We start from the raw sequence: 13957 nt of genomic DNA, 5'->3' as shown, positions 1-13957 counted from the left end.
CTGAACCGGGACCTTTAGCATATTTTGGAGAGCGGTGGTATGAAACACATTCCAAATGAAATAACTGGAGGCAACCTGAAAAGCAAAGTTGTTTAACATACTAAATGATTCCCCTCTGTGTGTCTGCAAAAACTATATTAGCACATCTTTTTGAGCATGCAAAGTCTGTAGAGATAAGGCAGCCCATAAGATCTTAAAGGATCTTCCTTCTAAGGGGGAAATCAAGTTGGCTTTTTTCTTAGCAACTTATTCATAGCCTTAACATACTTACAGTTGTTTTACATAGTGTATAATATTTCTCATACTGGATTGTTTCCTAAAGATCATTTTTGTGTTTTTTGTTTGTTTGTTTGAGCTGTCCGTATAATTTCTTTCTATTTTTAGTAGAGACAGGGGTCTCTTTCTTGCTCAAGCTGGTCTCGAACTCCTGACCTCAAGCAATCTGCCCGCCTCGGCCTCCCAGAGTGCTAGGATTACAGGCGTGAGCCACCGCGCCCAGCCCATTTTTTATTTTAAAATCAAAGCAGGAGGCCCGGTGCAGTGGCTCACGCCTGTAATCCTAGCACTCTGGGAGGCCAAGGCGGGCGGATCGTTTGAGCTCAGGAGTTCGAGACCAGCCTGAGCCAAAGCGAGACCCCCATCTCTACTAAAAAAAAAAAAAAAAGAAGAAGAAAGAAAGAAATTATATGGGCAGCTAAAAAAATATATATAAAAAATTAGCCAGGCATGGTGGCACATGCCTGTAGTCCCAGCTACTGGGGAGGCTGAGGCAGGAGGATCGCTTGAACCCAGGAGTTTGAGGTTGCTATGAGCTGGGCTGACGCCAAGGCACTGTATCCTGGGCAACAGAGTGACACTCTGTCTAAAAAAAAAAAATCAAAGCAGGAAATATAGAGAACAGGTAGCTATTTAGAATGCTTGTAGAACTTTTGTAACATTAAACTTTTCTTGACTGAAGAATATTCTCCAAAAATATGAATTGGCACACACTTTTGATTGCCTACCCAAAAGCCATTCCTCTCTTCCCTTCCGGCGCGGTCTGCTTCCCATGATAGAGGCTGAAAATGCCAGATAGTCTCTCTCTCAGGCTCCTTTGAAGATAGGGCTGGCCGTGACCCATCTGGTCAAATGAGTCTTTCAGCAGCCCTCTTCCAAGAGGCTTCTGGAAAGATTTTTCCATCCTGATGAAAGCAACAGGTATTCAGGGAGAGCTTTCTTTCCCATCTCTCCCTTCCTGCCATTTCATAGGCATTCCATTTCATGGGAGCATTAAGGCAGCCATTAAGCCGTGGACAAAAGCGAATGTGCTGAGGATGGCAACATACAGGGATGGAAAGAGCCTGAGTCACCGATGACACTGTCTAACCTGGGACAATCGACTTCTAAACGCTTGTTAGGTAAGACAATACCACCATCTGTTGAATATACCACTTACAGTTGGATATAGTTACTCACAGCTGAAAGCATCTTAACTGATTCAATGAGATTTAAAATATAGTCCAGAAGGAAAATATTTTACTAAATATTTACTTTACTAACTTTCCCTCAGATATTGGGAGGACATGTTACTAAGCATAAGCATATGATAAAATCCTTATAACATTGAGACAAAGGGAGTTTGCCAGTTTAGACCCCCAAGGGTCGCCCTGGCAAGCCTCACGTATCCCGGAATCAGAAAAAGTTGTTCATAATGTATGAGGAAAGACATGCTGCGTTACGTGTGAAAATATCCATATTGCAAAGTCTTTTTGGCTAAATTTCTTGACACAATTGTTAGAATAAAATCCAGAAACGATTGCTTTAAATTTTAAGGGCTAGCGGAGGAGGAGGAGGAGGAGGATAAAAAAAAAATAATTAAAAAAATAAAATAAAATAAATTTTAAGGGCAAAGACAAGACTGCCAGTCTTATTTCTTCGAGGTTTTTCTCAAGGATTCCAATTCAAATGTGTCCTTTATTCTGAATGTAATGGGAGTTTTAAATTGTCCTATTTGAAATGCCAGGTAAATTTTCCAGACTGAAAGCAGAATTCATGAACAAAGTATCTTTGAAATTGTTTCTGTAATGGCTTAGAAAACCCAGATTACTGACCTTGTATTTTACTTAATAACTTAGAAAGCCATTCGCCGATAAAATTTTGTTATTCACAGATAATTGCAAATGAACAAATCCTTTGACTCTACCCAGTATTATGCTAGAAAACCATCTTCATCAAAATTTTAGATTACATTCAATTTTACAGATTTAAGATATTTTATACTTATCAGTTGATGTCCATTTTACTTTTCCATTTATTTTCTGAGATAAGACATCCATTTTTCTCAAAATGTATTAGATAATGTTAAAAAAAAAGTTAAATTTATATGAAAGTATCTGTTAAAGGACATCAGTGTCTAAGCTTTTCATCCTTTTCATCTGTCGTTCGTCGGGACATAACCAGGGCTTATTCAACAGAATTGAACACACCGTATGTACCACATCAGGGATTCTCAACCAGGGTAATTGTGTCCCCCAGAGGACATCTGGCAGTGTCTAGAGACATTTTTGGTTGTCACAACTTGGGGGAGTGGTGTCAATGGCATGTATAGGTAGAGGCCAGGGATATTACTAAACATCCCACAGTGCACAGGACAGCGCCACACAGAAAAGCAAGCTCAGGTCCAAAATGTCAATAGTGCCAGGGTTAAGAAACCATGTTCTACACCAAGCACCTTGATGTCTAAAATATAACACACACTGGTTCTTTGCTCATTAGAATTCCTGCACAGAAAAGAATAAATTGTCATCATTTTAAAGTCATCTCAACTGGTGGGGCGCGGTGGCTCACACCTGTAGGCCAAGGCAGGTGGATCGTTTGAGCTCAGGAGTTCGAGACCAGCCTGAGCAAGAGTGAGACCCCATCTCTACCAAAAAAAAAAAAAAATAGAAAGAAATTAGCTGGAAAACTAAACATATATAGAAAAAATTAGCCGGGCATAGTGGTGCATGCCTGCAGTCCCAGCTACTCGGGAGGCTGAGGCAGAAGGATTGCTTGAGCCCAGGAGTTGGAGGTTGCTGTGAGCTAGGCTGACACCACAACACTCTAGCCTGGGCAACAGAGCAAGATTCTGTCTCAAAAAAATAAATAAATAAATAAAAAATAAAGTCGTCTCAACTGTTGAAGTCAGCCTTGATTCTTATAAACTACAAAACATTAGGTTGAAGTCTACCTTGTATGTGCCATCTGTTTTGTATGAGGAATTCCTTCTTTTGATGTCATAATATTTTCTTTCACACAAAAATAGAACTTAGATGGAGCCTTTCTTTCTGCTGTTCCCTCTTTTTAAAAATTTGTTTTATAGCTAGTGTATCTTGAGGTGAATCTGAACTTTACTAACATTGCCAAGAGTCCTCCCTAAGGCGTGGACCATAGATGTGAGTTCAGTATAAATTATATGGCTATAGAAAAGTCACTTAAAGAAACTTTCATTGTGCCTCAGTACTTCCCTGTCCGTAGAATAGACACTTGTCTTGCTTACAGAGATAATGTGAAAACATTTCACTTAGAAAGTCACTATCCAAATCTAAGATGGGATATAAGAAAGACGATAAAGAACACGAAGTTCATGTTACCCTTCCTGGTGTTTTAAAATGTCTCTTCTTTTTAATTGAGAGTTCATAAACCTGTCTTCTATCTTTGAAGTCTGACCTGGAACACAGAAAAGGAATTTTTTAATTCTTTTTAAACATCTCTAAGGAAGAGTGTTCTGCAATCCATCAGGCTGTTCTAATATCTAGCTCATGATTTGTCATCATAAAACATGATGCATTACAGTGTAGATTGATATAAGTAGTTTAGAAAGCAATTTATCAATATTTATCACCAAACTCAAAAATGCCCATGCCCTTTGAGCCAGTAATTCCTCTTCTGGGAATTTATCTTAAAGTGATAATCCTAAATATATACTAGGCTTTCTACAAAGACATGTTCCCAAAAGTGTGATTTACCGCAGTGAATAACTAGAAACGACCTAATTGTCTAACAACCAAGATAGTGGAATGAATAGATTAAATTGACTAACAACTCAGCTTTATGTCCATATAAAGATATTAAAATTTGTTTTTATAGAACACGTGATAACATGGGGAAATATTTTTATTAAAAAATAAAACAGGATATGAAACTTTATTCACTGCATGATTATAATAGTATAAAAAAAGAAGTTAAGCAAAATTTTATAAATTGGTGTAATCAAAGATATTTACCCAGAAATTCCACTTCCAATAGTTGATCCTAGGGAAATAATTGGCTATAGGTAAATTAATCACCAAGCAAAAAAGTAGAAACAACCTTAATTTTTTTTTTTTAGGCCAGACGCAGTGGCTCACGCCTGTAATCCTAGCACTCTGGGAGACCGAGGTGGGAGGATTGTTTAAGCTCAGGAGTTTGAGACCAACATGAGCAAGAGTGAGACCCCATCTCTATTAAAAAATAGAAAGAAATTTGGCTGGGTAACTAAAAATATTTAAAAAAAAAATTAGCCGGGCATGGTGGTGCACATCTACAGTCCCGGCTACTCAGGAGGCTGAGGCAGGAGGATCGCTTGAGCCCAGGAGTTTGAGGTTGCTGTGAGCTAAGCTGATGCCATGATACTTTACCGGGCAAGAGAGCAAGACTGTCTCAAAAAAAAAAAAAAAAAAGGAAATACATTAAATGTTAGCAACGCCTACAGAATAGAACTATGGATCTTATTTTCTTTTTATGTTTGCTCCTGTATTTTTTTTTTTTTTTTGAGACAGAGTCTCGCTTTGTTGCCCAGGCTAGAGTGAGTGCCGTGGCGTCAGCCTAGCTCACAGCAACCTCAAACTCCTGGGCTCAAGCAATCCTCCTGCCTCAGCCTCCCAAGTAGCTGGGACTACAGGCATGTGCCACCATGCCCGGCTAATTTTTTCTATATATATTTTTAGCTGTCCACATAATTTCTTTCTATTTTTAGTAGAGACAGGGTCTCGCTCTTGCTCAGGCTAGTCTCGAACTCCTGAGCTCAGGCTATCCTCTCGCCTCGGCCTCCCAGAGTGCTGGGATTATAGGCGTGAGCCACCACGCCCGGCTGCTCCTGTATTTTCTTTTTTTTTTTTTTTTTTTTTTGAGACAGAGTCTCACTCTGTTGCCCAGGCTAGAGTGAGTGCCATGGCGTTAGCCTAGCTCACAGCAACCTCAAACTCCTGAGCTCAAGCGATCCTCCTGTCTCAGCCTCCCGAGTAGCTGGGACTACAGGCATGCACCACCATGCCCGGCTAATTTTTTTTCTATATATATTTTTAGCTGTCCATATAATTTCTTTCTATTTTTAGTAGAGATGGGGTCTCGCTCTTGCTCAGGCTGGTCTCGAACTCCTGAGCTCAAACGATCCGCCCACCTCGGCCTCCCAGAGTGCTAGGATTACAGGTGTGAGCCACCGCGCCCGGCCTGTATTTTCTTAATTGTCCTTACTTCTTTCACTTGAAAAGAGATGAGCCATTAGAAGAAAGCACCATCCAGTGTCTTCTTTAGAAGAAATATCTTGGGTTAGTCACTTTCCTTCTTTAAAATATCCTGTCTCAGATAGACTAGGCTAGGTTATGTTGTTGTAACAAACAAGTCCAAACAACAAAGATGTATTTCCCACTCATACTACATGTCCATCACAGGTTATCTGGCAGCTCTACCGACCATAGTTACTTAGAAACTTAATCTGTGGATCAGCTACCATGTCAAACTTTGCCAGTTGCCATGCTAGAGGGAACAATTGCTCTGGAAAGTCACACATCAGCAAAAAATTGCTCCAGCCTGAAAGTTATACTTATTACACAATGGCCACAATTAGTCATGTGGCCCTATTCAACCCAAAGAGGGCCAGGAAGTGGGTAGAGTAGGTTATATTTGGTGAATGGCACCGAATAACATAGCCCACAATGTAGTAAGCAAATATTGGAAGAACTGTAAGGAGACATCAACAACTCTATACTCACAGTGGTCATATTCCCGGCACCTGCTACTTTAGTCCATGGCCAACTTTATCTTGTTAGATAGAAACATTGTAGAAAGCACATGGATGTGTCAGATGGAGACCAGAAACTACAAGCAAAATAGGACATGCTCTTTGTGAAATCAAAAAGTAACAACACACTTGTTGATTGTGTATGACAAAAAGAGGATAGAGGAGCATGAAATACATACTAGGTCATTAAATATGAAAGGTCTGATTTCGAATCAAAAGTCTATTATATCTCAAACAAGAAGCAGTGCAATTAATCAAAGTATGTGTCTAAACTTTCGACACAGTTTTGCCATCTTAACAGTAGCTTGTTTGTTTATGCCAGCAGAGAATAAGCCTGGAGAACGAGCGGTGATGAAATCACGAAAGGCGTTTTCCACAGCTTGTTGAGAATTGAATATTTTTCCTTGCAAGAAGTGGTCGAAAGCCTGGAAGAAATGACAGTCAGTTGGTTCAAGGTCTGGTGACTATAGTGGATGACAGAGAGTTTCCAAATCTGGCTGCTGCAGTTTGAGTAGCGTTGTTTGTGCAACATGTGGTCAATTGTTGTCTTACAAGAGGATTGACCTGTCTCTATTGACCGATCTAGGCTGCTTAATCACAAGCATCCTCATCATTTCATCCAACTGGTTGCAGTAGACATCCGCTGTAATGGATTGACCAGGTTTCATGAAGCTGTAGTGGCTAATACAGCGCTGGACCACCAAACACACACCATTAGCTTTTTTTGATGAATATTCAGTTTTGGACTGTGTTTCAGTACTTCATTCTTTATACAACCATTGTGCCGAATGCTTGGGATTGTCAAAAAGAATCCACTTTTCATTACACGTAACAATACAGTGTAAAAAGGGTTCACCTTTATGTCGTGACAGCAAAGAAAGGCAAGCTTCAAGACAATTTCTCTTCTTTTTTTTTTTTTTTTTTGAGACAGAGTCTCACTCTGTTGCCTGGGCTAGAGTGCCGTGGCATCAGCCTAGCTCACAGCAACCTCCAACTCCTGGGCTCAAGCAATCCTTGTGCCTCAGCCTCCCGTGTAGCTGGGACTACAGGCATGTGCCACCATGCCCAGCTAATTTTTTTCCCATATATATTTTTAGCTTTCCAGATCATTTCTTTCTATTTTTAGTAGAGACAGGGTCTCGCTGTTGCTCAGGCTGGTCTCGAACTCCTGACCTCAAGCAATCCTCCCACCTCAGCCTCCCAGAGTGCTAGGATTACAGGCGTGAGCCACCAAGCCCGGCCAGGAGATTTCATTCTTAATGACCTAATACTTAGGTGCCAGCATTTCACATTTACTCAGAATATACTCAGCTGGGCAAAGAAAATTGCAGCTTTCTTTTTTCTCTCTGCTCTGGTTTACCTTACAAGCGCACACCTTCTAGGTCGAAGTGGGCAAGGAGGACAAGATTAAGTCCAATTTATTAACCTTAATTCAATCCCACACTAAAATGTCTTTGTAGGTAAATGGTCCCTACTTGGATGAGTCAGTTACATACTCAACCAGTAAGAGTTCCACCCCTCCCTCTGCTCCTCTCTAGGATGGCATCGGGGTATGTGAGGGAAGGGTGTGGCTTCTGTGATCTCATAGTGGCAAAGGGCAGATGTTAATCCTCCCAAAGAAACGCAGGACCCAGACCTCCCCGCTGCTGGCCCTCTGCTTTCTCAGCAACCTAGCTAACATACTTCCTGCTCTAGTACTTCGACCTGGACAGAGGGGATCAGGACAATTGTGTTCTGCGACCTGCCTCCTAGACTGGAGTCTCCCTTTCTTTTCTGTAGAACAGAGTCCAGAGGGGAGGGATACTTTTCCCTCTACTCTCTGCAGCCTGGGGTGGGGGTGGGGGCCTCCCTTCTATCCTGCACACAGGCCTATGTATTAAAAAGGAAGCTTTGTTATTTAGAAATCCCTTTCTCCAAAAAGCCTGGATTTTGTATACATTGCCTTGCTAAAAAGAGGTCAAGAAAATTAGCTTTGAAATTCAAAGCCGATAAATGGCCTCTCTGTTGTAGACCGCATCTGTCTGTCCCTTCTTTCCTGGACAATAAGCTTGATGACTCTGTCGGAAAGCTACCAGGAAATGAGATTTAAAGTGGGAATCAAAATGCATTGGTTTAATTCTTATGAAATGTGTTCCCCAGAGAGGTGAGATTGGATGAACTAAAGTAATGAGATACCCATATTCTTGAGTGTCTTGTGAGATCTATCTTTGTTTTTTTCATAGAGACGAAGTACAATTTTCAAAAATATGACCCTAATGAAAATAAAGAAAGAACACATGTCACAGGTTTTATGCATTAATGGGGGAACCAGCAGGATGTAAATCTGATACAAAGGAAAATTCAAAAGACAGAGGTTTATGCATGTAAGAAGGAAAAGCATGCTGAAATAAGTTTGCTAAATTAGAGGGTAAACAAGGCAATAAAACCATAATCTTTGGGGTTATCACTTCTGCACAGAAATCATTTGCATCTTTACTGGACAAAAACCTCCAAGTTAATATGCCTGGGCCTTAAGCAACAGTGCATTCTCCTAGAGAACGGAATAAGCCTTGGGTGGGCCCTAGAGATAGAGGTCTTTAAATAAAGGTTCATTCCGGAAGTTGAAAGGACAAGCAGTCATCCTTTTGCCTTGTTTCCAAGTGTTAGGTAATTTTTCTTAACTTAGTCAAACATCACATACATCCCACCCACCTTAACAGACACAAACCCAGAGAGCCTATGGGGAAAAATGAGCTGTGAATGGATTTGTAAAGAACCAACAGAAACAAAAGATGGGGATTTATTTTTATTTTTATTTTTTTTTTGAGGCAGCATCTCGCTCTGTTGCCCGGGCTAGAGTGCTGTGGCGTCAGCCTAGCTCACAGCAACCTCAAACTCCTGGGCTCAAGCGATCCTCCTACTTCAGCCTCCTGAGTCGCTGAAACTACAGGTTTGTGCCACGGCTAATTTTTTCTATATATGTTTAGTTGTCCAGATAATTTGTTTCTATTTTTTTTTTTTTTTTGAGACAGAGTCTCACTCTGTTGCCCAGGCTAGAGTGAGTGCCGTGGCGTCAGCCTAGCTCACAGCAACCTCAAACTCCTGAGCTCAAGCGATCCTCCTGCCTCAGCCTCCCGAGTAGCTGGGACTACAGGCATGTGCCACCATGCCCGGCTAATTTTTTCTATATATATTTTTAGCTGTCCATATAATTTCTTTCTATTTTTAGTAGAGATGGGGTCTCGCTCTTGCTCAGGCTGGTCTCGAACTCTTGAGCTCCAACGATCCGCCCACCTCGGCCTCCCAGAGTGCTAGGATTACAGGCGTGAGCCACCGCGCCCGGCCAATTTGTTTCTATTTTTTAGTAGAGACAGGGTCTCATTGTTGCTCAGGCTGGTCTCGAACTCCTGAGCTCAAACAATCCGCCCGCCTCGGCCTCCTAGAGTGCTAGGATTACAGGCGTGAGCTACCGTGCCCAGCCAAAACATGGGGATTTAAAGCAAGTCCAGGTTTCTGCCTTACAGACCAAGTGAATGGGTATCTTTAAAAACCTAAATATATGAAGCTTCTGTTCATGTCTTCTGTGCACTTTTTAAAGGGGTTGTTTGATTTTTTTCTTGCTGATTTGCTTGCATTCTTTGTAGATTCTGGTTATTAGTCCTTTATTGTATATATAGCTTGTAATATTTTCTCCCATTCTGTAGGTTGTCTGTTTGCTCTGTTGATTATTTCTTTGGCTGTGCAGAAACTTTTTAATTTAATCAAATGCCATTTATTTATTTTTGTTGTTGCTGTGATTGCCATTGGGAACGGGCACACATTTAACCCTGACTAAAGCCTTACAAAAGTGATCCAGGTAACCAAAAACATTTGTATTCTTGTAATACTTTGAAATTTTTTTAAAAAGTTGTATAGGAAAGAAAAAAAAAACCCTAAATATGTGATTTTTCTCTAAACCTACAGATTTTAAATGTTTTTAAATTACCCTTTTCATAGAATTGTAATCTAGATAGACTTAACTAGGCCTGAACGATCCCATTACCAAAGCACATTAATCTGGTTAAATGAAACCACAAGGGCATGTGATAATTATTTTTCAGTCATGATAGGTTACATAGGTTGCCACAGCCCATTAAATGTGTGCTAGCCTATTAGGTTAGTGAAGTGACAACCATTATTGCATCAATAAGGCATATTCAGAGTTGTCTTAACTTTAAGGAATTTAGCACAGTTTACATATAAACCACTCTCCAACTGATAGTAGTTTCCAAAACAGATCTGGTTTTTGAAAATCTCATAACAGCTCATTTGTGATACAGCTCCCTACTCAGATGGTTTTTGAAAAGTATTCTCTTGGTTAGAGAGAAATAAGAGAAAAAGGATATTACAATAGAACAAAGCCTGCTCTACAGAGCAGGTTCCCCGTGGAATTTTGTTTTCTGAGTAGAGAGCAAGATCATCTTATTAAAAAGCTCAAGTTCTCCGAAACTTGCTATTGAAGGCTATGGTGTGTAACGTGAGCACATATCCCTATTAAGGTTATTCAGCTGTGGAAAACACAAGAACTCACACAAAGCTTTTCCTTTAAAAGTTGAATAAAATCTAAGACAGAGCATGTTGGTGAAGAAATGAGGTATCTAAGATGTTGCTCAGCGACTGCTTGGCTTTGTTTTTTCCTGCAGGAAAGCAAAGATAAACATTTGAGAAAGCATTGTAATTCAAAAGCATGACCAAAGCTAAGAAATTGAAGTAACTGTGTCGCAGAAACACAGGAACATAAATTCTGTTGGCTAATCCAAATAGATAATTAATCATGTTCCTGACAGAGTGGAATGCAGATTCGCCTGCTATTCTCAGAGACTTTAGCAGGCAGGCCGAGAGCTTTCTGGAATATTGGAATCTGAAGTGGCTTGAGAAGCCCTAAATCAGTAATTCTGAGATCTACAGATTTCTTGAGCCAATAAATCTCAAAATAATGTTGAAGACCCACATGCTATTAACAACTTCTTATTTTGGCAAAGAATAATATTGGGAAAATACTATTTATAATTGCCATCATTTCATAAAAGATATGGCTTCATAGACTCTGTTTTTTGAGGCTAGTTCATAACTGGATTCACCAGTGGATTTGAGGCCAAGATACTTCTTGGGGCCAAGTAACTTCTTTCTAAAACTTTTCATTAGTAACAAACAGGCACATTGAAGTACCCGCCATGGCCAATCAAAATGAACACTAGTCCTGAGACAGGTGACTGTGACAGGACTACACTTTGGGTCTAGATAGGGGTTTGATTCTTGAGAGTTTTTCTTTGGGCTCATCTTGCATTAAGGAGGATTTTTTTCAAATGGTGGGGAGATAGGAGATTTCAATATTGACCAAATTCCAACTGGGGCATGTTTTCACATTTCTTCTGCCCTACCTGATCTTTAAACAAGAATCAAATCAAATAATATTCCCTGAATGCTCATTACTAAGAATGCTAGGCTAAGCTTTGGGGCAAAATTTCTCAAATTTAAATGAAATAAGTATAGTCTGGTCTGAGAACCTATCAAAAGGGCAGATTCCTAGGTTTTAGTGCCATAGGTTATGAATAATGTCTGACATGGCAGCCTCAGAATCTCATTTTTAATAAGCATAACATGTGATTTTGATGCACACGGTCCATGGGCCCCATCTTTAGAAACATTAGTCTAGGAGCTATAAAGAAGTAACACTTCCAATTTCAGTAATGACATACTAAGTAATTAAGATAAACCTTCCTGATAAACATAATATATTAAACATCTTCTTTTTTTTTTTTTTTTTGAGACAGAGTCTCACTCTGTTGCCCGGGCTAGAGTGAGTGCCGTGGCGTCAGCCTAGCTCACAGCAACCTCAAACTCCTGGGCTCAAACGATCCTCCTGCCTCAGCCTCCCGAGTAGCTGGGACTACAGGCATGCGCCACCATGCCTGGCTAATTTTTTCTATATATATTTTTAGTTGTCCAGATAATTTCTTTCTAATTTTAGTAGAGACGGGGTCTCGCTCTTGCTCAGGCTGGTCTCGAACTCCTGAGCTCAAACAATCCTCCCGCCTCGGCCTCCCAGAGGGATAGAATTACAGGCATGAGCCACCACGCCCGGCCTAAACATCTTCTTGAAAGCATCAAAAAGCTAACAAAATAATGACAAATAACTGGGATGAGATCCAGAAAAGCATGGAAGTCCAGAGGGGTGAGCCTGGCACTCTGGACCGTTTTTGCCTTGGGGTCATTAACCGATCCTGAAGAGACAACTGAGAGGGTGAGCTGTCTTCTTAGCAACCTCATGGAACTAAGGAGACAAAAGTCAGAGATCAGGACCTGCCAAGGGTGGAGACCTGGTAAACCCATCCTCATCCTGTACCCACACACACCCCAGGAGTAAGGGTGAACTAGAAGTGGCTTGCTCAGAAAAATCTCAAATCTTGAACTTGGACTAAGGTAATCCTGAAAAAAGCAAATGAATATCCTCTCTAGAGAGAGATAGCATCAACCTGGGCCTCAAATTATTTCAACAAATAATTTTTCATATATAGTGTCCAGCACACAATTAAAGATAACCAAGCCTAATAGGGCCAGAAAACTTTGATCAAGAACCACTAGGAAAAATAAACAACAAAACAGATTCAAAGGGACTCCAGATACTGGGTAAATCTAAATCAGCATTAACTATGTGAAATAATTATTATAATGCCCTGTGAGAATAGATAGAAAATTTATTCAAAATGCATGACAATCATAGCATAAAGGTTTGAGAGGGAATTAAATGGGGATAAATATTCTTAATTCCTCACAGTATCCAAAAGGAGAGGAAAGGTATCAATTAAAATTAGATATTTATAAGTGAAGCATACATGTTGTAATTCTAGGATAACCACCAAAGGAACAGAAGAAGAGTATATCATATTTAAACTAAAAGAGATTTTTAAAATTGAATGATAAAATGTATCAGTCCTGGGCTGGGTGCAGTGGCTCACGCCTGTAATCCTAGCACTCTGGGAGGCCGAAGTGGGAGGATCGCTCGAGGTCAGGAGTTCGAGACCAGCCTGAGCAAGAGCGAGACCCCGTCTCTACTAAAAATAGAAAGAAATTATATGGACAGCTAAAAATATATATAGAAAAATGAGCCAGGCATGGTGGCGCATGCCTGTAGTCCCAGCTACTCGGGAGGCTGAGGCAGGAGGATTGCTTGAGCCTAGGAGTTTGAGGTTGCTGTGAGCTATGCTGACGCCATGGCACTCTAGCCTGGGCAGCAAGGTGAAACTCTGCCTCAAAAAAAAAAAAAATTCACCAGGAAGATAGAACAATTTTAAATTTGTATGTCACTAATAACATGGCCTTAGAATATATAAAATAAAAATTGTACATCAAGAAGAAAGACAATCTTCAATCACAGTGAGAGATGTTAATACAACTTTCTTAGTAACTGGTAGAACCAATAGACAAAAAAGTCAGGACACATAGATGTAGTCTCCACAGCCCACTTCAGGTATGACCATGCAGAATAATGAACAAGGCCAGAGTCCAGGGAGGATCATGTACAAGGGAATTCTTCCCAGGGAGCAGAACCAAGGTCTAACAGGAGAACTTCCTTCACTACTAGGGAGTCTTTGCACATCTTGCCCAACATGGTTTTATCATTTCTATGCGCCAGTGACTGATGAGTGCTTTCCATTCTTCTCTTGTCCAAATGGGAGTTTTCTCTGTGGATATCCTGTTCTTGCTCTACATTATATACCAAATGTTGAGTAGTGATGGGGGAGTAATGATCTATCATTATATAGATTTCTGGATTATGAGACACTGGATCTAGACCTGATGGAGAGGACTGCACACTACCCAATGATGCCAGACTTTATTTTGTACTCAGTAAATGGCTTGTACTTTGAGTTATCTCCAAAAGGGAGGGACACATGTATTCTATGTGTGGAAATAAGA

Source organism: Eulemur rufifrons, chromosome 30, assembly GCF_041146395.1.
Source record: "Eulemur rufifrons isolate Redbay chromosome 30, OSU_ERuf_1, whole genome shotgun sequence".
Taxonomy (NCBI): domain Eukaryota; kingdom Metazoa; phylum Chordata; class Mammalia; order Primates; family Lemuridae; genus Eulemur; species Eulemur rufifrons.
This window is presented reverse-complemented; position numbering follows the sequence as displayed.